This window comes from Molossus molossus, unplaced genomic scaffold (assembly GCF_014108415.1).
Source record: "Molossus molossus isolate mMolMol1 unplaced genomic scaffold, mMolMol1.p scaffold_m16_p_8, whole genome shotgun sequence".
Taxonomy (NCBI): Eukaryota; Metazoa; Chordata; class Mammalia; order Chiroptera; family Molossidae; genus Molossus; species Molossus molossus.
The window spans coordinates 47,406,369-47,432,067 of record NW_023425402.1 but is presented as its reverse complement, the minus strand read 5'-3'; the positions used below and the strand labels follow the sequence as shown (position 1 = coordinate 47,432,067).

General features: G+C 42.7%; 1 protein-coding gene and 1 long non-coding RNA gene across 4 annotated transcripts in view; both read left to right on the top strand.

Moving 5' to 3' along the window:
• Positions 1–2,143, top strand: part of LOC118621863 — a 61,791-nt gene extending 59,648 nt beyond the window's left edge. The window contains exon 7 of one of the 2 annotated variants that reach the window (XR_004957811.1): positions 2,003–2,143. This is a non-coding gene — a long non-coding RNA (uncharacterized LOC118621863). The other variant, XR_004957812.1, reaches the window with a different exon arrangement.
• Positions 1–25,699, top strand: part of FOXO3 (forkhead box O3) — a 113,877-nt gene that overhangs the window by 63,672 nt on the left and 24,506 nt on the right. The window lies entirely within an intron of this gene.

Below are 25,699 nucleotides of genomic sequence, written 5' to 3'. Positions count from 1 at the left end.
GCAAGCCATTGATTTTTGAGATAAAGAACAACTATATAGCCAGGGAGGGAATGATACAATCAGTTTATAAGTTACAGTAGTTCGGGGTTCTCTGCCTTCTCAGATTTTGTTGTTGTTTCTGGGAATCATTGATTTCATGGATTTTTTTAAACCTGCACTGTTCTGCATATTTCAGAGTGGATGGCCTATGAGGATAACCTTTCTTTCTTTAATCTGGAATTTTTTGTTTCCTGACTGGCCATTCCAGTATTTTTTTTTTTAAATTAGTTTATTTATTTATTTATTTTATTTTTATCCTCATCCGAGGACATTTTTCCATTTTTTATACAGAGTGGGAGGGAGAGAGAGGAAGAGAGAGAGAGAGGGAAACATCGATGTGAAAGGGACACATCGAGTGGCTGCCACCCGCACGACCAACCAGGGCCGGGGACAAACTGCAACCGAAGTACGTGCCCTTAGCGGGAACCGAACCCGGGTCTCTCAGGACCGCAGGCCGACGCTCTAACCGCTGAGCCAAACCGGCCAGGGCCATTCCAGTATTTTGATTAGGATTTTAGGTGATTTTTAAAATCTGTTTACTGTCAGAACTCACTATCAACTAGATATACTTTAAGTTAGGGGTATCTCCACAGGTTTCACATACCATGTGGCATGTGAGCTGAGCCTTGAATAACGAACAGGGTTTCTTAAGGTGAAGAAGGATGGATGACCCCTTGAGGGCAAAGACCCTGTGTCTAGTTCACCCTGTATTTCCAGCCCCTAACAGAGAGCCTGGTATATGGTGGGTACGCCATACATAGTTGTCAAAGGAATAAATGTCAAAGGAACAGGTCTGCCAAAAGGTACACTGGAGCCTGTGAGAGGCCTTGAATGTCAGGCCAGAAGGTTTGTTTCTGTAAGCTGCAGGACAGGGGGTGGTTGGTAGATGCTTCCTTGCATGCTGATGTGCTGATTGATGGTGACTTCTGAGGTCACTCCTGGGTATCGCAAAAGGAGGGCTTTGAGCTCCTGTGGATATAGCACAGGGAATGGAGCAGGATGTGGCAGTCCAGTTGCTTTGAGTTGCTCTCCAGTGTACTGGAAATGGCGAGTAAAGTCTTAGTATTGGACCATTTTCAACATGTACCAGTCTGCCTTCACATATTCCCCAAATGGACACACAGGCTGGTCAGGGAGTGTTGGGGTGGCTGAGGTGGGAGAACCAGGAGTCTGTCGGGGCAGTGGAGCTGTGAGGTACTCATTCCCAGCAGTCAGGTTCCTCTGGGTATTGCACCAGACTCGGCTATTTACTGATGACTCTGCCGTAGCTGGTTCTCGATACTGATTGCTGAGTGGGGTTTGAAAAGTGCTCCCTGTCTTCCTAGAGCTTGCAGTCTTGGAAAAATAACAGCAAAAAAAAAAAAGGAAAATAAAAACCTGGGAGTGTATTTGCAGTATAGCTCCGTGACTAAGAGCACAGATGAGAGCCTGAGTGCCTAGGTTTAAATCCTTACTCCTTTACTTACCAGCCGCGTGACCCGGGGCAAGTGCTTAATGACAGCCTCTCTCACTTTGCTCATCTGGTAATAGTGTCACCTACCTCACAGGGCTATTGTGAGGATTAAATGAGTCAGTATATGCACGTTTAAAGTGCAGAGAGTGGAGTTTGGCACCCAGTAAGTGCTGTAATTACTTTGGAGGCAGAGTCCCGAAGCCTCAGTTTCCTCTTCACAGTAAGAACTTCACAGGTTATGAAGGTGGAGTGGAATGTCTGGCAGAGACCAGTGCTCAGTCTATAATTCCGTAATGACCATTGTCTTTCTTATCATTTGATTCTTGCCCCTTGCTGTAAGTTTGATTGGTACTCCTTCCACAAAGTATGGGAAGTTACCATGTATTTTAGTTATGTATTTTTGCTTTCAGAATCTACTTTTTCAGTACAAAATATGCATTTATTATCAGGCTGCTCCATGTCAAGAAAAATGACAAAATTACCTCTGTGTATTCCTCTCCCCTCCTCCAGAGGCCCTGTGTGAGCTTGAGGTCTTTGGTTTGCATATTGAAGTATTAACTAAGGTAATGTATGAACTCAACAGGGGCTTTCTAATGGTTAATTCACAGTAACTCATTTTCTCAGTCTTTCCCCCCCGACATGAGAAAAACTAGCAGGGACAGGACATTTTCTTATCCTTTGAAAGGAATGTCACAGGGGTTGGGGTGGGGGGTGTTGGAGAGGTAGGGGGAAGGTGTGTTTTACCGTGAACTTGTGTTGCTTGATGCATGATTTCTTCAGGCTCATTTGCTTCATCCAGGACATGAGTGGGGACAGGTAGGAGGAAGGAGGTTCCATCAGGTTCTAAGCAGGTTCCTTGGTGTTGAAAGAGTTTAAACCCACACTGCCAGCCAGTTGTAATTAGGAAGAAGTGGAACAGTACTCCGGGACAGGGTGGAGAGGACACCTTCCCTCCCCCACTAGGCCCTGGTAGGCGAAGACAAAGGTGGGAGGAACTTTGGGTTTTTACCCAGTGAGTGCTGGTGGTCTTCTGACCTGTAGGGGCCTTTGAACTTCTGGAGCTGGAATAGAGGCAAGGAGGATCCTTTTTGGCTAAGGTTGTGTCATGGTTTCAAGTTTGGGCCTTATGACAGACAGACCTGAGTTTCAATCCAAACTCCTCGACTTGCTGGCTGAGAACCTTGAGCAAGTGCCCCTGTTTCTTATAGGTAAAATGCCAGGTGAGGACTACACTAAGTTTATGCATATTAAGTGCTTAGCATAGTTCCTAGCAAAAAGTAAATTAAAACTTACCTATCACTGTTGGTGGTGGTAATAGCAGTAATCACCAGCAACAAGCAGGTGCTAAGAAGAAGATGAAAGAGGAAGCAGGGTAAGACTTCTCTAGTTCAGTTCTGTGGGAAAGACAGTAAAGTTGGGGTGAGGGTTGTATAATTTTATGGAGCCTTCCTGTACCAGGTCTCTGAAGACCTGGGACATAGTGGAATGGGATTGGTAGGAGAGAACAGTGGGGAGCGGTTTGGTAGTTTGTGCAGGGTTGGGGAGCCAAGGGCCATTTGGATAGTTATAATATCATTCGTGGGCCATACAAAATTATCAACTTAAAAATCAGCCTGCTGTATTTGGTCAGGCTAATTTGGTGAGGTGTGTGATGTTAGCTGGTACTGATTTCGTGGGCCTTATAAGCGGACTAGACCTTCCCCACCCCCGGGAGGGAGGTTTCTGATGATTTCTCTCCTCTTACCATCTTATCCAGCATGTTGTACTTGGATGACATAGTGAAGTCAAAGGTTGATAATGTTAAAAGCAAATATTCTATCTTTTTAGGAGGAATTAAGACGAGGTTAAAAACTTTAGTTTTGTAATATTTTTGCTTCCTGGTAAAACCTCTCTTTCAGCACTATTATTCTATAATAACAAAGACCACTTTTTCCCCCCTGACAGGAGACATTAAATAAGTGGAGTATCTGCTCTTTATCTGCTTTTCTCAGGCTTTTTAATAAATAAAGTAGCACTTGTCTTTAAGCACCTTTGATAGGAATTTAGATAATAAACCCTCGAAAAGAGATCTTTTTTTGTGCATAAGTCCCTGTGGCCTTGACTGTGAACCCATGATAAAGGATTAGAAACTCAGATCAGGAGATTGATTCAGATACATTTGCCTGGTTATATAAATTCTGCACTTCTGGCCCTGAAATAGGGGGCCTTCTTACTACTACTGAGTCATCCTTAAAGACATTTACAATTTTTTTTAATATGACCACTTTTTAAATATTATATTGGTTTAACTTTTGGCCCCTTCTAAGAGAAGATTGTTTCCTTTGGGTTGATCATAGACGACAGGTGGCTTCAGGGAAACCTGTTTCTAGGTATAGAGTGGAGAGGGGAGGAAGGGGTGGCACAGAAATTTGGGGCTGGGGGTGGGATACAAGTAAGAGTGGGAATCATTGTCTTACGAAGAGTGAGAGAGGAATGAAGAGATGGGGACAAGAGGGAAAAGGGAAGAGCAAGTTGGAAGAGAAAGAAGAAAACGGGCAGAAGGTGAAAACAGGGAACAAGAAACAAGCCAGGGAAGACAGAGGTGGATTAGACAGGTGGCCAGAGATGAGACTGAGACAAAAGGGTAGAAGTGGATGGATGGGGGATACAGGCGTGGAGAAGGGGGATGATGCATTTGATTTGAGGGAGACAGTGCCCGAGGGATGCCTCTGGGGCTGTGAGACTTCATTTTGGACGTCCAGGGTGACATTTGGAACCTGCTTGAGCTGGGGCGCACTTGGACATTTGCATGTCTGATGGGATCACCTGAACTTTTGGGCTTGGGCTTGGGCTTGGAGAGGGAACAGTAGAAGGCAGCGTTGCCTGTCCTTTTATGTTAATTTCTTGTGGTCTTGTGACTAAGGCCTTTCTTTGTCGTCTCACCTAGGTCTACATCCCCACCTCCTTTCTCTAAGAGCACTTCTCTATAACCAACTCTGTGACTTGTTTCACTTTAAAAAGAAGAAAAAGCTCCCTGAGACTTTCTCAAATTCTGCTATTCTTTCCTCCTTTGTCTCCCCCTTTGCCACCAAGGATCATTGTCTTCCTTCTCAAGGAGCCCTTACAAAGAGGCTGTGTTTGTTAATTAATTGATTAGAATGCATAAAATAATCATGAACTTTAGAATCCTTTTATTGGGTAGAGGTTCGTTGGGTTTTTAAAGCATATTTAAGTGCCCGTGCTATTTATTTTAGACATTTTAATAGTAGTTTTTCTAAAATACATGAAAGTGTACTGCTTTCTTAAACCGAATCTGTGGAACTTAGTTTATCATCATGGACATTGATGTTTTTTGTCCTCTTCTGGTTTTGAGAGGACAGAAGACTGAGGTAGTTAGAACTGTGGATGTATTGACATTCATAAGAATGTGTACAGGGCTGGGCAAAGTAGGTTTACAGTTGTTCATGTGGAAAATAATACAATAATTAATAAATAATAATACAAGAAGAAACTATTTTGTGTACACACATCTGTAAACCTGTTTTGCCAATCCCTGTATTACTGGTGGGCACCTGGGGTATACTGGTGAGCAAGACTGACTCCGTCCCTCACTGTTGGAATTTAGTCTAAATTCTGAATGATGATGCAGACCGGTAAGTATAGAACATGTGTTTTACTTGCCAGTCTGCCTTCAGATAATCAGGTATTCCTCTCTTTTAGGGACCTCACTTACACATACGTTTGGTCATTTACACCTCTGGTTTACAAACACTGAGTTCCTCAGTCCATATGCAGTTTGGGTTTTAGTTTTTGGGAAGTTGGGGTGGGGAAGAAATAGGGTAAAGAGAAGAGCACATGTAGATTTACATGAAGACAAGATCGTATGTTGGTCTAGGTTTTTCTACTCTCTAAATGATTATTTTATAACCTTTTTTCTTAATGAAGACATTAAACAAGTGAGGAATCTACTTTTTATGTGGTTTTCTCAGGCCTTTTTTATGAATAAAGTAGCATTTGTCCTCAAGCATCTTCAGATAATAAACTCCTGAAAAACGTGGGATGTGCCTACAATAAAGTACCTTCTGACACCCTCTTGCCCTGCCTGAGTTTCATTCGCTTTGTTCTTATCAGCATTTCTCTTTCAGAGTTGCTTCTGTGGGCCCAGGTCCCTTCTAATGTAGGAAATGTGCCAGTGGTCCGCTGAGGACACAGTGCCTAAGGGTGGACACTGCCTATAGAATTACCAGGTATTACTATTTAGTGCTGTCCTTCCTGGTACAGGAAACATACCAGTGGTCTGCTGAGGACACAGTGCCTATGGATGGACACTGCCTATAGAATTACCATGTATTACCATCTGATAGTATGTAAAAAGTTTTATCCTTATAAAAATATTTAGTAGAGGTAATCAGAAAAGAAAGCTGATTTTGTTTGTCAACCGAAGCAGCTCTGAAGTGAACGTGTCTCGTTTCTAGGTGTTTTCAGGAGCAGACCTCCCTCAGGTACCGACTGTTGGGGTGTCTCCCACCGGTCGTCAAAGAGCTGACTTTTGCACACCTGTGCTCTCCCATTTTCTCTTTTAACATTTTGTTAATTCATACTACTTCACTGATAAGTATAAGAATGTGGTCAGAGAGGGTTGAGAGTATTTGCTTTTAGTTGATGCATAAAATATTTTAAAATTACTGAAAAAGGCAAGCAGTCAAAAGAATATATATTCAACAGTTATCAAGATTTTGCCTCATTTACTTTATCTATCCTTTTATTTTTGTTATTGGGAATTTTAGCAATTCCTGGGCATGTTATTTCACCTCTGCGTACTTCAGAGTGGCCCTTGGGAAGCTGCAGACATTCTTACGTAAGCACCGTGCCATTGTGACAGCTGTATTACCATAGTCTGTTGGTATCATCTAATGCCCAGTTTATAGTAAAAAAAAATTCTTTTAATTGTGTAAAAAAAGTGTTTGTTTGTTTTTAAACAGTTGTTTTGTTAGAATCAGAATCCGAACATGTGGTCCACACATGGATTTTGGATGTTATGTCTCCTTTAATCAACAGCAGTCCCCAGCTCCCCTCCCCTTTTCTCTTTTCATGCTGTTGACTTGTGGCGGAAACCGGGATCTGTTATCCCAAGACTGTCCCACATTCTGGATATATCTGTTTTCTTGTGGTGTCATTATCTTGTTCCTTTATCGCCTGAATTTCCCAAACTGGAAGTGAGCTCTAGAGGCTTGATTAGATTTAGGTTCAGCCTTTGTGGTTGTGTGGTGCCGTGTACTTCACACTGCTTCGTACCAGGGAAAACCTCCTTAATTTAGCTGAATAAAATTTTGTATTAAATTTTATTCAGCTAAATTAGACACAGTGCTAGACATTCTAGGTACTACAAAGGTGAACAAAGTGTAGTCCCAGCTGCCTTTAAATTTCTTTTTGTCACCAGGCCGGGGTGGCTCAGTGGTTGAGCGTCAACCCATGCACCAGGAGGTCACCAGTTCGATTCCCGGTCAGGGCACATGTCCAGGTTGTGGGCCCAATCCCCAGTTGGGGGCATGCAGGAGGCAGCCATTCGATGTTTCTATCTCTCCCTCTTCCTTCCTCTCTCTCTCAAATCAATAAAGAAAAAAAAATTTCTTTTAGTCAGCAGACTGTGCCAGCAGCATGGCAGAGGATAAGGAAAGTGTAGACCAGGGACCAGGAAGTCAAGAGTTAGCCAGTCAGTAAAAGCCTGGTATCAAGAGAGATCCTAGGACGCATTTGAAATTTTAGCACTCCAAAAAAGTTAATACAGAAATGTAATGCTTTCTCCTGTGCAATAGCAACTGTGAGTTTCCTCAACCAGTTCCATACAATTCTTTCTTGAGTAACTTTTCTCTCTCCACTAACCTACTGTGCGTTGTATTATTCGAGAGACTGTAATATTGCTGTTGATGCCTTTTATAGTGCACCTGGGTCAGGATAGGACCTGCTGACTTTCCTGTAACGTCCCATATCTAGTCAAGTCAGTGAGACACACAAAAGGCAAGTGAAGTTCATGGTAAAAGAGAACACTGGCACCACGTCTGAACTGGTGATTCATCGGTGCCACTCGGCTCTGTTTCTCCGTCTCCTCCTGCCTGACCCATGCAAATTTAGGGCATGGAAACAGAGTACAGTGGAGTGTACACCTGAGTACTTCTTTTCCTTCTTTTGGAGGCATGTTGTGGAGAAGTCTACACTTTACCAAGAATAAGGCTAAAACTTTAAAATTGTTTATATGGCCTCTGTAAAACTGTTTTAACAACCTATGAAATAATGTTATCATATTACAGTTTTTTAAACATTCATGTCTCTCTCTACCCGATCCCTACCCCCTGTAAATTTTATTTTCCCATAAAATTTCAGCTAGAGGATGTCCTCTTAGTTGAGGCTTCATAATATAAGACCTTAAGCAAAAGAGGAAATTCCTCTGTGTATTCAAAATAAAAGGCTCTCTGAGGAGTATCTTGTTCACTGTTGTATTTCAACATTTAACATAGTACTGTTACTCTCTGCTCAATAAATAACTGATTGAATAAATAAAACGGGATGTTGGGGCAGTAGTGTTTACTCTCATTAAAAAGTTGCAAGTAAACAATATGATCACAGTGAGAAATCCACCTTGGATGAGGAAATTTGACTCAGACATTGGGGGGGATGGGGAGTGTGTGTGTATGGGGCGGGGTGAATTGGCAAATAGATGGGAAGGATTTATCTTATCAGCTGTGTTTTTTTTTAAAGTTGTATGTTAATAAAGAACATAGCATTTAATATATACAGCCTAAAAAGCTGCTCAGTAATTCTGGATTTTGTTCTTAAAAGAAAAATGGCATTTCTTCCTTAAAAGCCAATTTCTGTTATAAACTAGCAAAAATTGTTACAGATTAAGCTTTGATGCATTTACTGCATGAAGGTCAAATACTTAGGTCATTACAATTCTGTCCCCCCTTTGTGCATGCAATACAATGAGCTCTTTGATAATATGATACCACATTCTCAAGATAAAGGAAGGTCACGTGTTTGGGGGCATTTAGAGCATGATCTACTCTTTTCTGGTTCCCTGTTAGAAGTGGCTATTGAGGGTAAAGTTGAGGGGGGGAAGCTGGACTAATGAATGGCTTTTGTCTACCTATGTACTATTTTTTCCTTTTCTTACACAGAAGTCAAATGGATTGTGACCTCTTAAAAGGAAAAGTTGAATGTCATAGAGCTGAGAATCAACAGACCAGAGCAGTCCATATACAGCCTTCAGTCTGGCTCAGTGACTAGGATTTTTATCACATACTTGCCAGTAGAGTTTTGATTGCCTCCTAACATTCATCAAGTCTGTGACTTCTGTGTGTTCCCCTGGGAACTGGTTCTTTTGCTAAGGAGGCGGTGTGGGTTGTATGTTGGGCCTGGAGCTAGTCCACCTATGTTCAGTACATAGAGACAGTAAGATTGGTCATGAGGTTGGATGATGAGTATATGGGGATTTATAATAACACTCAACTTTTGCATATGTTTGAAACTCCGTAAGAAAGTTTTATTTTTTAATTGAGCAAATCATGCAAGTTGCTTCACTATAGACAGTGTGGTGCCATTTCAAAACATTCAAAAATTATTATATATTGTTTATGTATATATACTTATATAGTAAACATTTTATAGAAATAATAAATACTAACTTTAAGATAGTGGTTACCTTTGAAGAGGGTAGAAGAGAATTGGCATGAGCAGGGTATGCACAGGGTATTTCACCTGTATCTGTAATGTTTTTATTTCTTTCAAAAGCTATTTGAAGCAAATATGGAAAAATGCTAAGATTTGTTCAAATCGAGCAGTGGGTACATGGGTGTTATAGTCTGTGTGATTTTTTTTTTTTTTTTTGGTCTGCTAAAAATATATCACAATAAAAGGAATAATAAAATGCTAGAATTCTTGAGCAAGAAGTATTTTCAGACATGCCAGGAGCCAGGCTGCAGGAGGTGGGAGAGGTACCTTCCCTTCTGTTAGAGATGTGTGTCCTGTCATTCAGGGGTGACCAAGTGGCTGGCCACTCATACCATTGTATCATGGGAGAGAAGCTCTGTGGGTCAGGAGAGAGGGAGGTAAGGAGGTCAGGATTAAAGGCAGTTAGCTATGGCAGTGTTTCCTGGAACATGCTGACCTATTGCCTCATCAGAAGGTTTGGGCTAAGTCATGGGGGATGAGTTAGTTACAATGACTTGAGTGTTTAGAGACAAGAAAAAGAGAGATTTTTTAAAAGCATTTTTAAAAGCATACCTTTTGTGTATAATTTAGTAACTGGTTCTCTTGATAAGACTTCTCAGAAAAAAAGAAAACTGTTTCTACTACTGATGGGTTGTTGGTGTGGTAATCTTGTTAGCCTAGGGAGGCAAGCCCTCAGTTTGGGGAATGAGAAGATCCATTGTTCTGAGGCCCCGGTTCATGGCCTGCTTCCAAAATGTGGCTAGCACCTCTGTGCCTCCGCTGCTGTTCTGGGGAGGAGGACTCACAGGTTGGAGTGGTCCCGTGCCCCAGGTTCCACTCTGTGTGTGACAGTATATTTATAGGTATTGGGGCTAGTGAGCATGTGCAGTATGCACCTGTAAACGGTTAACTTGATCTCTCGGGGAACACAGATGAACATCAATATAAGATGCTCGCTTCTTTGGTATTTTTAGTCACTGAACCTCTCAACAGGAGATCACTGTTTCCTATGCCCAAGGGAATGCATTTAACAGAGGGAAAGGATAAACCCAACATGCTAAATATTCTGCAAATAGAGCAAACCCTGTGATGAGCCGCCGTGGAGCTGGGGGAGGGGAAAGAATGGGGCAGGAGACCGGGCATCTCAGAGACCCTGCTTCCCACGTGTGTGCTGGTATCCTAGAGTCTGAGGAAGGAGGAACCTAGAAGACCGGACCAGCCCTTCCACACCACGTTTCCCAGGAAATGGCCTCCTCCTTTAAATAGGGATGGAGGTCTCCAGGATGTGTTCTGATGTGTGTGAGGATGAGGCTTGGAGTGAACTCACCACTCAGAATGGGACCTTCCTTTGGTGTGTGCCGGCTGAGAAACCACAGGAATCAAAGACCACCCAAACAGGCAGCCACCGACCAGAGCGCTGCTCTTTGGGAGGACTGACTTCATGTTCTGGACCTGTCCAAGCTCATTGAATTCCCTAGGAGAATTTGAGGGGTTACAGGACCCAGGGACATGGGCAGCGCTGCAGCTTCCTCCCAGGCAGTCCACTTTTTTTTTTTTTTTTTTTAACTGCCTTATTTAAATTGCAGCTGTTCTGAATGAGCAGCCCAGGGAATGGATGGAAGATCTTCTGACAGGCAGGAATGAAGTGGGAGGTTGAGACTTCTGCAGAGGGAGGGCGTTCTGGGTGCTAGGCACAGGGTTCTGCTACACTGCCGTTGCCTGTCTAGTTTACAGCTTTTTGTCTTCCTTTCCTAAAGTTTTCCCCAAAGCTGGCAAAAAACTATAATAAATTGAGGTATTAAAAGAGCGCACATAACTGAGAAGTTATTTTTCTGTCACCTATTTTTGTCTCGCCTAATTGCTTGGCTACTTTAGCACCCCTGGAAAAAAAAATTTATGTTTAAGTATGATGAGTTCTGTGTGAGTATGCCGAGCAGCAGCCTCTGGAGGAGCTGCTGGGTCCAGTGACAGGATAGAATACCAAGTTAGAACGCCAGAAACCAGCCTGAAGCGAGGAGGAGGGCTGTGTTCCAGAGCCCTGCTTCACTTGTACCTTGTTACGGATTTAAAAGTGTCAGAAGCGCCTTGGCCCTTGGACCAAAGACTTGCGGGTTCGATTCTGGTCCAGGGCACGTACCTCAGTTGCAGTTCAGTCCCCGGCCCTGTTCGGGGCCCTGTGGGAGGCAACCAGTCGATGTGTCCCTCTCACATGGATGTTTCTCTCTCTTCCCTCTCCCCCTCTCCTTCCTCTCTCCTACTCAATCTGAAGATAAATGGAAAAATATTCTCAGGTGAGGATTTAAAAAAAAAAAAGTCAGCCCTGGCCGGTTTGGCTCAGCGGTTAGAGCGTCTGCCTGCGGTCCGGAGAGACCCGGGTTCGGTTCCCGCTAAGGGCACGTACCTTGGTTGCAGTTTGTCCCCGGCCCTGGCTGGTCGTGAGGGTGGCAGCCACTCGATGTGTCCCTTCACGTCGATGTTTCTCTCTCTCTCTCTCTCTCTCTCTCTCTCTCTCTCTCTCTCTCTTCCTCTCTCTCCCTCCCACTCTATCTGAACAAAAAATGGAAAATGTCCTCGGGTGAGGATAAAAAAAAAAAAAAAAGTCAGAAGCTAGCTGTTGGTTCTCCAGAATAGAAGGGACAAAGTTGGTCAATAACAGAAGGATGTAGTTATCCTCTGAGTGTTCTCACTGGTATATAAAAGTTAAGACCATGTGGGGTTTACTATACATATCAGACTCCTGAAAAAAGTCATTTTTCTAGAGTTGTGGTTCTCTAAGACTGTATTTTCACCAAGAATTTTCTTAGCAATTCTTTCACCTGAAATTTTCTCCCCCCATTGGAAGTTGGAGTATGTCCTTTCCTCGTGGCCTGGTCTTTGCTGTCTCCTCTCCAGTAGATTTTTGGTGTCTGTATTAAAATTCTTTTTCCCTCACTCAAGTTAAATGATTATAATGTCCAAGTTTTCTGACATATTTCTAAAGGTAGTGATTTTCAAAAAGCACAGCGCAAAATCCTTATGAGTGTTAATAAAAATTTAATTTTTTAAGCAAACATCTGTCCAATGTCAAGTCTGTAAAACACTGGACAGAAAATTGTTTTCAAATTTGTAAAACAGAAAGAAGAAAAAATGAAAACAAAACATCAGACTTTCAACAATGGTTAAGTTAGGGTAGTTGGAATGAGTAACATTTTACCATTTTCCACATTTCAGTAATGTCATTATATGCATGCTTTATTCACCACCATCCCACATCCACACGGCATTTTTAGGTGTGTGGGAGGGGTGTGGGACAGCAGTCAGTGTCACGGGCAGTCCTTAGAGACCCCAGAGGGCCGCTGAGGGAGCTGGGGTTGTGGGAAATGTCATTTGGGAAAAGGATTGTACTGCTGAAGATAAGATTTGAAAACCACTGGTGTAGAGAAAGGAGTAAATCTCAGTGTCAGCCAGGACACCTGGGCGTGGGCCCTGCCCAGCACTTAGAACTAAGAGTGTGACTTTGTGCTGCTCACTTCAGTTCTCTGGACACTGGTGTTCTGTCTCTGAAATGACGCAGTAGGGCGAGGTGATGTCTGAAGGCCCCTTACAGCTCTGACATTTTAGGATTCTGTTCAGGTGGTGTCAAAAGACAAGTGTCTCCAGGAAGAGAGGCTGTGATTTCCAGCCTGTCCCTCTGGCTTGACCTAGAGGACAGCAAACTGCTTCACAACCCCCATGTGTGGGGTTGGGGTTTTAGCGGTAGGCTGGTATTCTAATAGGACTGTGTGGTTGGGGTGAAGAGCCATAGGAGCCAGCTCAACAATATCCATCTCTGCTCTAAAAGATGACTTTCACTATCGATTAAGGGTACAGGTTTTTAGAAAAAGCAGGTGGTAATCTCTCTCATCCTAAAGTTATTCCAGTGGACAGCAGGGAAAGGGTCCAAAGGGTGGCACCTTGTCCTGGCCAGCAGGTCCAGGGTGTTTGTTTCCGTAGGATGGCCTTAGACGGGTGTGAGGAGGCTGTGCTGGCGTCCAGTCTGTGACAGGAGACCTTTTATGTTAATGGACCAAGAGGAAAGGTAACCTCGGGATCTGTTCTTTCTCACTGGAGACGCTGGGGAGGCCTGAGCCCTGGCATCAGTTTGCACCTCTGACCTGAAGATAAGGTGTCCTCCTTCAGACCACACCTCTCCCAGCAGACGCGGCTCAGATCCTGCCTCCTTTCATATGCAAAGCCTAGTCTCTTCTCCAGGACCCCTCTGGGGAAGGAAATAAGAACTCTTGCTACACTATTCAAGCATTAGCTTTTTTACTTTTTTGAAAAATTTTGTCTCCAATTACATAAAGTATGTGGTGTTGTAAATAAAAAGCTCAGCTTGTTCGTCATAAGTGCATTGGACTAAAATAAGAGAAAGGCAGATGAGACCATTTTATTTCTTGCTTTATGCTGCTTTCAGAAAACAGTCCCTGGGTCAGAAAACCCTGCTTAAGTGTGGGTGCAGCAACCCCAGGTGTCAGCAACGTCCAGGGCCCTTCAGAACGGAGCAGATAGAGCTGGACCTCCTCTAGGCACGTTTGGGTTTGCACCCAGGTTGAGCTTAACACCTAAATCCATCTACTGCAACTCCTGTACCTTCCTTTTATGCTTCACTTGAATCGGTTAAGTATGGACTAACTCTCCCTGAAAAGTACATTTCAATTCTAAGAGGCCAGAACTTGGATGATCAATACATTGTGGTCTCAGTCCTTAGCATAAATATTTATGGAACACCACACTGCATGTATCAAACTGCCATTTACTCTGAGCTGCAGAAAGTAGAAAACTTACTTCTTGGTCTCAGAGTTCACATTCTGCTCGGAATGACAACATGAAACAGAAAAGCATAATACAACTATGAATAGAAACTAGTTCAAAATTGCAAAGCACCAAGTGTATGTTAAGACAGTTCTGTTTTTCAACTTGGGGTACCTGCCTTTGGATGCAGAGGAGTCTGGCACTGATGGAGGTGGAGCCAGTCTTGCTGCAGGTAGTGAGTTTTAAGTTGGAATTTGAAAGAAGTAATGGCTGGAGGAGGAGAGACTGTGTTCCCAGAGGCTCATGGAAGGAAGCAAGCGAGCAGATTGTTTCATTGGAGAAGACAGGCAGGGATCATGTTGTGTGACCATAAGGACTGAGGCTTTGAAGACACATGCAAGTCTGCTGAAACGCTGAGTTGCAGCACGGTAGGCATTAGGATAGTCTTAGGCAGGAGGATTTTTTAGGGGTCATAATTTGGGCATCCGTGCATACAGGCTGAATTGAAATGGAGATACCTTCCCTCCCCCACCACCTTGCCCCCCAGTTGGCTGTGTGCTTCCCCCATGTAGGTGGGCCTCTGTGTTAGGTCACTGGCTGCTTTAATGGCAACATACTATATTTTTATGAACACTACGCACATACATACTAAATGAATTCACAGAGATATGCTTTATCAGTACAAAAATGTTAAGTTTTTCATGTAGATAGAGTTCCATTCATCCTGATATTTAAGAAAATTTTTATTCATTTTCAATTGTGTGAACTTTTCAGCATCCATTATATAGTATGTTATGGACATGTAATCTATTTGTTTTTTTAATCCATCAGAATTTCATATGTACCACTAATAGATATGAAATTTGGGTTATTAATCATATAGTTCATTCATGGCTTCCAACTTCCTTTCTTTTGTTTTGAATGATTTGACCTCTTCATGTTGGGTTTTTCCACGAATTTAATGGATGTCATTCATTTATATGTTTCAAATAGATATCAACAAATATCTATTTGGCCCTATTATGTAGTTATTGATTAGAAACAAAACTTAGTATTTCGGTGTAATAGAGTTGTTTTAGCTAATTTTAGTTTTTCTTATGATGCCTTTGAATTATTTAAACCTATTTCATCATTAATAGCATCCTGGGTAGTTTGCTCAGATCCCTAAGCAAAAGGAAATTGCAACTTGATGTAGGAAATTTATACCTAAGAACAAAATGTTAATAAACTAAAACCACTTTCCAAAACACCTGTCAGTCCATAAAACATTTATTGTGATTGGGAGGGTTTATTTCCTTTTTAAGGTTTCCTCTAGTGTGGTTGTAGTTAGAGTGTCTATGGAGTGCCCAACCCTGTGCTAGGAATTTCATGGGTGATTCCAAAAGAGTTGGCAGCCCCGGCCCAGTGGCCTCACCCTGTAGCAGAGGTGTCCATGCCATGGGGGTCATTTCAGATCCAAGATTGTCTAGTTTTATTTATGAAGTGTTAGGAGTGGACTTCATAGCATATTTAGAAGGAGTTAAACGATGTTGAAAGGGACTGTTTAAACTCTGAAATAAACCTTTTTTTTTTTATCTCACATAAATTTAGGGGAGTAACTGTGTAGTATTTATCAGTAAAATGTATAGAAGCTATTGGTTACTAAGTAACTGCCTTTCCTCTGAATCAGTCACCCATCTTTTCTTCTCCTGGGAATAGCCCTGTTTTCACTAGCAGTCAGTGACTGCAACCCAGCAAGTACTTACCTAATTAGGAAGAGTCAGGACTTTCCCCCAGCATGTTCTTTCTTACCTATGGATGGAATTAGGCAGCATAGTTAAACATTCATAATACTGCCCTGGTCACTAGGCCTTCATAGACAGAGTTTTTAATATCTAGTCTTTAGATGTGAAAAATTGAGACAGTCATTTAGTATTTTAATACAACAAAGTTTTTATTCTTCTATAGCATTCATTATTTAGAATATTGGAATAGCTTTATGAGAGATTTCTTCATCGATTCATTTCCTTGATTGTTGAAAATTCATTTTAGGGAAGGATAACTGACCACAGTTTGATTCAGTGGGAATATAGAATTTTTAGAAAATACTCTTACTGGATGCTACCCCACAGGGTCCAGCTAGGACACTATTGGTTTTCCCGCTGGGTAGCATTTTTATTTTTGGATTTGGTGCTCTGGGCTTGAGTGGAGACTGGTAAGTCACTATGTCTGTCTGTCTTTCACTTTGCTTCAAAGTCAGAAGAGTGGGAGGACACCTTTGTTCAAGTTGGGACACTCTGGTGTTCTAGATAGTCTTGCTCATTAACTGTTGATGTTATTTCGGTACCACGATTGAGTGAAACCGTGAAAGTTGAAGCTCCAAGTGGCGAAGGATGACTGTGTATAAATAAAGAATCCTACTTTGTGGAAATTTCATTTATTGCGGTAGAGTCTGGAACTGATTAACCGCGGATAAATGAGGGCCGACTGTATATATTGCCAGGCCATCTTTTTCCACAATTCACTTTATGTCTTGAATCCCTGAAAGTGTTAAAAGCCTCTTTATCACACTGCCTCTTCACAGATATGCTTGCAAAAGTACTGAGTCCCTGTCCTTCGTGGCCTCCACATCAGAACTTCTAAAGCTGTGGGACCAGGAGGATCCCCATGCACCCTATGAGCCTTGTAACACTGGGGCCAACAGTGTCCAGCACACATGTGATCATTCATTGAAAAGCACTTTCTTTTTTTTTTATCCTCACTCGAGGATATTTCTCCATTTTTTGTACAGATAGAGTGGGAGGGAGAGAGAGGAAGGGAGAGAGAGAGAAACATCGATGTGAAGGGACACATTGAGTGGCTGCCACCCGCACGACCAACCAGGGCCGGGGACAAACTGCAACCGAAGTACGTGCCCTTAGCGGGAACCGAACCCACTGGGTTAGGCTGCGGTCTCTCCGGACCGCAGGCCGACGCTCTAACTGCTGAGCCAAACTGGCCAGGGCTGAAAAGCACTTTCAAAGTACCTGATGACACGTACATCAAGGTGGATGGGGGACAGGCACAGAAAGACCTTTCTTGCTAGATGTTCCTATTTCATTATTTACTTGATGTGATTAGAAAACTTTAATTAACATTATTGATACTTGAAATGTTGTAATCATTGATTTTTTTTGTTATCAGTCTAATAAATACAAAAACTGAGAAAGAGTATGTGAACCATTAAGATTACTTCCTAAAAATAGATTTGGTGGCGCTGTCAGTTAGGATTGGGTTAGGCTGCATATAACAGAAAATCCAAATTTCTGAATTGTTTTGATGTAAAAGAAGTCTAGAGCTGATATGGCCATTCTTAAAAAGTGATTGAGTCTCAGTCTCCTCCTGTACCCTGTCCCACCATAGCAGATAGTGGGGTTTTATTAGTTGTTTGTTTGCTTTTAACAACACAAATTTATTGTCTTAACAAGATCTGGAGGCTGTAAGTCAAAATTAAAGGGTTGACAGGGCTGTGCTTACCCTGAAGGCTCTGAGGGAGATCCTTCCCTGCCATAGCAGGTAGTTTTCATCCTCAGGGTCCCACTGGATGTAGGCCAACAGGAGGAAGAAAAGAACAAAGGGACACTCAGCAGAGTCAACTGCCTTTACACAGTCTTCCGGAGAGTTTGTGGAACTCGTCCACTTACATGTCCTTGGCCAGAACTAAGTCATATGGCCACGTCTCACTTCAGGGAGTTTAGTCTCCTTTTTTCTGGGCAGCTAAAAGTCACCATTCAATTAAGAAGGAAGAAGGGGAGAATGGACTAGACTGTTCCACTAAGTCAGAGGTTATTTACAGTTTTAATATCAATGGGAATTACTATTTTTTAAAGTTTTCACCCACTTAATATTCTTGTCAATTAATCCAAATGTTTATTTTCCCACAGTTACAAAAAAATCCTAAGTCTTAATTAAAATAAAATGTTCTCTCCTACTGTATTTGAATTGTGCAGTCCAGAGGAAGCATGAGTACAATTTCTAGTAAAACTATTATCTACATTTTGAACTAAGTGCTTTTGAAGTTTAAGCCAGACAATTTATTTACATCTGCTACTTTAGTTCCTGTGACTTTTCAGTACTAAAGGTAGATTTCCTTGGAGGTGGAGAAACTGGGAAAAGAAAGTGTCTACCTCTTTATGCTAGACTCCCGGAATTGCATTGCAGATGCTAACCTTATTCAGCATGGCTTCCTTCAAAAGAGAAGATGGGGGGCACGGGTCATTATCCTTTCAAGAAAATGCAGTGAGAGTCTTCCATGTGCCAGGCATCGTCAGCATAGAAAGAGAGATGTAGTTGTGCTCTCTTTTGTTGCCTGTTGCCTTCTTATGCAAATTTACCCAATTTCTCCATATTTTAATGCACTTTTCCCAATAAGTATTTCAGTAATCATCACTAAACATAGTACTTCATATAAGAGAGCTGTCAGGAAGGACAGGAAAGCTATAGGACATTTTTAGTGTCCAAATGGTATCTAAATTTTAAACTTGTATTTTTTTTCTATTTTTAGACGTCAAATACAGGTTCAGATAGATAATGTGAAACCTATTTACTATAGTAAGAAGACCTCACTGTAGCTTGAACTGGTGTTTTTTAAATGATGGCTTTTGCCAAGTTCTTTTGGCAGCTACTCTAGACTAAAAGCACTAAAAATTGATTACTTGAAGATTATTGCTAATAGTTCCTTTTTTATGCAGCCCTAGCCACCCAGCCCAGGCTGGGGTCTTTGTGTGATGTGAGCATCTGCAGTTCCTGTGCAGGGACCTGCTGTCTGAATGGAGTGAGTTGACTCTAATTTACTCCTGGATGTCTGCATTCTTTTCTACTTATGTCCTCAAAGAGCGTCAGAGCAAATTAACGTAATTTTCTGATTGTTGTGAAGAGAACCAAAGAAAGATCGCTGTGTTTGGTGGCCAAAATACCACACAGTGTGAGCAGAGTAGAACTGCTGGCCCATTTTAAAGCACTCTAATTGATAATTATTTCTCAAAGAGCACATTATTTGGCCATGTGGCAACAATCCAGTATCACTCCCGAGGCATTGGACGTGTAGGTGCATGTGAACACTATAGTAAATACATGCTTCCTTTTGCCAAGAATGGAAGTAGGTTATCCAAGAGGAAAGGGGAGGGAAAAGAAAATACCAGCTTCCTATGTACCAGAACATGTCTGGCTGAGTTCGGTAGTTAGAAACTGTAGAGCATGAAATCTTATGAGGTTTTTATTTTTGATAGTTGAGTCTCCTGGTTCATATTTTGTAGGCTGGAAAATTAGCTCTCTTCTTTAGGGAATTTGGAGAGTATATAAATATGTACATACATGTGTTTGCTCTTGGTTCATGGGAACTGCCTGGTCTGTCTTCCTTTTTGTAGGTCTAAATGGCTAAATGCTGCCAGAGGAATGAAGATGATGTATGTGGGAGAGCTAAAATGGAGGGAAGCCTGGCATTTACACATTACAGCCCTGGTTCTCAACCTTGCTAATGCCGTGACCCTTTAATACAGTTCTCATGTTGTGGTGACCCCCAACCATAAAATTATTTTTGTTGTTACTTCATAACTGTAATTTTGCTACTGTTATGAATCGCCGAGGAAATATGTGTTTTCCGATGGTCTTCAGTGACCCCTGTGAAAGGGTCGTTCAGCCCCCAAAGGGGTCGTGACCCACAGGCTGAGAACCACTGCATTACAGCAACAAAGTCCCAAAGTACTATCTTTATGACTGTGTGGCAGAGAGAAAGACCTTGAAAGCATTTGCATCAGGGATAAATTTGAGGCAGCCCATAGACAAGGCAAGGGGACCAAGGAGAAATTCCTCCTCTGAGAATGGCCCAGGGCTCCATAATGGAGATCTAGACCCTGCAGAAAGTCAGCAAATGTTATGGGAGGACTGCTGTACCATGGGCAGTCAGTTGTCAGGGAGATGGGGAGGGTGGACATGACATAACGTGATAGAGGAGGAAGGCAAGAAGAGGCAAACCTAAACCTGCTGCTCGCTCAGCTCTGCTCTGCTCTTCACAAGCAAACCACAGTGTTGAGCAACAGCTGAAAAAGATGGTGACTGATGTGGATGGAACACTGCCAAGTGACTGTATCAGGGTATCCCCCAGCCCCTTTATTAATGGTTTGTTTTCATAAAGACTTACGGGTCTTCAGCAGAGCCAGGTCAGAACATTCAGAATGCTGGAGCCATGTGTGTCCGTCTCTCTTATTCGTCACCGTGTTTTCCTCCTTGTCTTATCTTTCCCATTATCTTGTGTTCCTTCCCATTTAGGTAGAGAAGTTAGCTAGTGGTGACTTGCCCAGTCTCATTGCCTGCTGTTGAAGAAAGTCCAGCAGTTCATAAACTAAAGCTGTGTACTGTCAAGAATTGCGAGGGTCTGAGATTTGACCTTACTAGCCATGAGGCTTTTGGGTCAGAGGCAAAGGAATTTATCACTCACCCACGGCACAGCAAACAGCACTAACAGCAGCATATTTTGCATTTGTTCTCTCCTTGCCCTTAAGTCCCACAGGAGTGACACAGATGGTCCTAGGTCCCTCTCTGTTCCTGGAGAGGAACCCTGAATTTAGGGGTCCTAAATATTTTGTAATGGGCAATAAGTGCCCTTTGTTCTGAGGGAGACACTATCTTTCAAGGCTGTTCACTATGCTAATGCAAACATCCTTAAAAGATAGTTCAGGACAGAGGCCATTACTGCTCCCAACTTGGATTTGTTAACCTTTTAAGATGCTTGTGTGACTTCCTTTTCTAACCATCAGGACTCAGCTGTCTTTCTTACTTGGAAAGACTGCTGAGTTCAGGGCTGTTTGAAAGAACCTGATGAACTTACTTTAGGAAAAACAGCTAATACAGGGTAATAATGTTCTACACAGTGCCTGGGAGAGTTGGAAGTGTGTTTCTTGAAGCTACCTTTGAACCTGAAAATGGTTCAGCAACATCTGTTCTTGTGTGTTTTTCCTCCTTGTCTTGATGTGAAGGTTTTGATCTCAGTGGGTCCCCTATGTACAATGATTTGTTCATCCTTAGGGAAGAACCCTGTCCCTGGTCATGCTATGAGTGCTCACATACACCCTATTAGCAAATGAGCAGTCTGACTAAGGGTAGAGAGTTGGGAACCCCACGTGATGGGCTCCAGGAAGTTGAGGGAGAAAATCTAGGGGCTAAACCTGCCAAGTCAGATTGCACCGAGGAGGCAGCTCTAAGGCCAGGGGTCCTGCATCCTCAGGAATGGCCTTGGAATCACTGGCTGCTAGTGTGTGGGGACCAGTAATTCCTAGAGCACTGTGACGACACCTGCTGGTTGAGGAGTTGGCCCAACCCCCCCCCCCCCCAATCTCTCTAACATACTCTGATTTCTTTCTGTCCAGCCCCCTTCTGTCTTCTAAAGCTTCCTACAGTGACCAACGGGGTCTGAAAGAACTGTCTCCTAAATTTCGTTAGCCCTCAAAACACTGTTACAGGAATGTTTTGTTTTTACTATATATTCGGCTTCTCTAGTCTCATAGGTGACTAATTTTGCCCTTTGGTTAAGAGATACTACACTACTGGTGCTAGTGCTTCCCGTCTTTGAAGTGTTCTGAAGCTTACCTAGCAGTATACATAAAGCAGATTAGAGCCTAGTACGGATTAGTAATAAATTACTGCATTCCTGTCCTGTCCTTTGGAAAAACTGATTTGTCTCATGCACATTCTACCTGCTTCATTCATTATAGTTTGGGAAGTAGTGCTGTTTTTAAACTTGCCCATTTGGGATCATTCAGATTTTAAGTTAAAATGTGCCAGTATCTAAATGACTTAATGAATGTGTGTATGTGTGTGGGGGGGGGGGGGGGTTCTGTTTTCAAAAAAATGGAGTGAGATTCCAGTTCTGTAGTCAATGGAAATGTCCTCTCTGTTCTCTATTTGATCATTTCATGTGCACTTTTGAGTTGTTTGTTGCTCATCTGTGTGAGTAATTGGCACTCGGGGGTATCTTGGAATAAATGGTTGGTTCACTTGGCATTTAGCAATATCATTATATTGGTCATCAGCTATGTTTGCATCCTGTGGTTTTAAGAAGAAATCTTGCAAAACCAGAGTAGTGAAATGCTGCTGTAGGTTCAGGTGAGGCGATAGGGTGAAGGAGCAGTTCCTCAGTGGCCTCCTCATGAGCTGAACTTCCTGGGGGTCTGGAGGGGAGGGACGGTTCTGGGTCCTTTTGCAGAATTGGCTTTTGTATTTTTTTATTCCCATTGAAAAAAAAAAAGTCCATCGGTTGTTTTGATTGCAGTAGCCAACATGAGATACTCTATTATGTGACATTTACTTTCTTTGCTTCTTTCACCAGTAACACCTTGATTTTGGTGAGTGTTAGAATAATTAACATGGACACTTGGAAGATAACCTGCTTCCAAATGCATAAACACTTACCTATATTGTAAATCCTAGCCCAAACTTTCTCCTTCCGTAGCTGAAAAATGTGCCTCCACCCCTCCCACTCTTTCCAGGGTGTGGGCCTGTGTGTAACTGTGCCCACATGTGGGCATGTATTTCAGAGCTACCAAGAAGAAATGGGTTGCTCTTGAAATAACAAGACAAAAAAGGACAGTTTTTCTGAGCCATGACATCTGAGGAGCTGGAAACAGTGGTGTTTAGATGTGTGACGCTGAAGCCAGAGAGTTTCATGGGAAGGAAGGGATTGCAGACTAAGGGCAGCAAAGTACTTTTCCTGGATTTCAGATGTCAGACCCTCAAACTGTTTCACTCACCCACTCAGCACCTCCACATCCATCCCTTTGATGTGCTTGCATTGTCAGTGGTTTCTGTTTTTGCATGTCTTGATGCCAGAAGACAAATAATAAAATAGCATGCACATGCAACCTTCGAGCAGTTTTCTAACAGAGTTTTTGATTGAGGTTAAACAGAAGCATCCTGGTCATGCTGTCAGTTGGCAGGCAAAGGCATCATATTTTTAAATGCACATAGTTTTAAAACAATCTCATCTCTTCTGGGTCAATAATAAACTAATTACATATATTAGATAGTATAGAGCTGAGTCCCTGTTTCAGATTAAGCTTGGTAATAGCAAGGTCCAGGGCAATGCAGACATTTGCCTGATGTCTCTGGCTTGAGGACCTATCGCATGGTGCCAGCTGTGTGAGGGCCTGAAGAGGCCTGCCAGGGCCTGCCAGGTAACAGTGGCCGACTCAGTTATGGTTAATGCTCCCTGAGCACAGAAGACACCAGATGTGGCACTGAGGAAGGCCTGGATGCCCAACAGTTTGTGACAACAATCTTGTTTGGTCATTCCCTAAAAATGCTGATCCTTGGTCAAGTTAGGACATGCCAGTAGTGTCCCTTTTGGGGGGGGGGTGTCTGAGGAAAAAAGGTATTATTTCTAAAAATGATCTGGTCCAACAAGGCTTGCTTTATGGCTTGTCATTTTTCTTCCTTTTCTACCTTTTCCCATGTATAGAAACTTAGAAATGGGAACATTTAATTCAATAACAGGTTTTTGTAGTATTTATTTATTTATTTTTAGAGAGAGATGAAGGGAGAGGGAGAGAGAGATCGAAACATCAATGAGAGAGAACATCTATTGGCCACCTCCTGTACGCCCCCCACTGGGGGTTTGGCCCACAACCTGGGCATGTGTGTGCCCTGATCAGGAATCAAACTAGTGACCTCTTGGTGCATGGGTCAAAGCTCAACACTGAGCCACACTGGCCAGGCAGGTTTTTGTAGTCTTTGAAGTTTCACATTCCTTGGTCACCTGTTAATGGTGCTTCTGTCCTAAGGCAGTTTGGTGACTTCAGAGGAAAACACAGTGCAGTGGCACGAGCTGTGCTTTTGGAGTTAGCCTCTGACTTGATTTCTAGCACCACCACCGGTAAGACACTTTACTTAACTTTTTTGCACCTCAGTTTTCTGCCAACAGGCTTGTTGTGAAAATAAAATGAGATTAGATATGTCAAGCACCAAGCATTGGCCCCGGTAGGCACCAAACACATTAAGTTCCTTCAGATTGCAGGCGAAATAGACTCTGTTTTGTATTTCTCTTGTTCCCTGTGTGCTTGCTTGGAGGAAACTTGGAACTGAGATGTGTTATCTGTGGTTCTGAGTATGCCTCAGAGGGCTCTGGGCCAGCCTTAGGACCACGATGGGAAGACAGTTAGTGCTCTACCTTGAATGGACCCTTGACTGTTCTGCCGAGCCCTTGCTTGCACCAAGTAGCCCACACACTGTCATTTTGCCCTTCTTACCATCTCTTATTATATAGAACCTTAAGCCTACTTATTAGACCATAGTGTCTTGTTTTGGGAAACTGGGTTGTATGGTTGAAGTTAATATGAGGATGAAACTCGTCAACTTGAAAACAACTTTACACTTTTACAATGGAAGCTTTCTTCCATCTTCTTTCATGTGAGTATTGGTCACTGGCCCATATTTTATAACATTTCATTTAAAAGTGTAATTCGGGCCCCGGCTGGTTTGGCTCAGCAGTTAGAGCATTGGCCTGCGAATCAAAGAGTTGCAGGTTCAATTCTGGTCAAGGGCATGTGCCTCGGTTGCAGTTCGGTCCCTAGTCCTGATTGGGACCAATCAGTCCTGATTGGTTGCATGAAGCAACCAGTCAATGTGTCTCTCTCATATCAATGTTTCTCTCTCTCTCTCTCTCTCCCTCCCCCCCCCCTATCTGAAGATGAGTGGAAAAATATCCTCAGGTGAGGATTTTAAAAAAAATGTAATTCAGCTCCTGCCTCCTTCCCTTCCCACTACTTCCTTGAGTAAACAAATATTTTATGAGTATCTGCTATGTACCAGGTCCTGTTCTAGGAGCTAAATCTTCAATAAGGTATGGTATCTGGTTTTAAAGAGTTGAATATGTGTTAGAGGAGACAGAGTGTATTTCTTAAGTTATAAAGCAAGGCAGACTGAGGATGGATTGATCGTTGGGTGGATGGACAGATAGAAGGAAGGGAAGAAGGACGATATTCATTCTTTGTGCTTCCTACACTTTATCCTTTCAGCTGGTGATCTAGACATTGGTAGTAATGTCTCTGGGTGGTAGTACTGTTACACCTCAAGGGCCGGAGAGCGGGGTTGTCTCAGCCCAGCTGCCACTCCCTAGCTGATTGAATACAGGTATTTCCCTTCTGTCTTGGTCTTCAATGTCTTTCACTATAAAGTTAAGGCTGCTTATTAGCAGATGGGCATCATAGCCCTTTCCACTGTTCCCCGTGACTTCTTACTGAATTTCCTGCCCTGGTCAGTTATACAGTATCATGAAAGTGATTAAACTCTGATGGATCCTGAATTCTGGATATATATTTACAGTGCTCTTTTACTCTCAATTTCCACTCGCAATAAGCTTTCAAACTGGAAAAACCTGCAGATTTAATTTTTAAAATCAAAGTGAAAATTATGTTAATAATAAAACGGTTTCTGTTCTTTGCTCTAAGTCACAGAGTCTGTTTTAACAATGTTTGGTAACTTCATGGCGGTTAACCCTTTGAAGCGTCCATTTTATGCAGCTACCCCTGCGTGGTCTCCGAAGGGAACTGAAGTAGCATGTGTTTGCTGATCCCTTCTGGGAAGGGAAAAAGATTCAATCAGGGAAGAAGCTTGGAGGGTGGGGGCAAAAAGGGCTTTCTGGAGACTGTGATTCTGTTGACTGCATGTACTTAGCTGCTGCTTCCTCAGCCCCTGGGGAGAAGGGAGTGGGGGAGGGGAGGGTGCTGCAGGGAGTGGGTG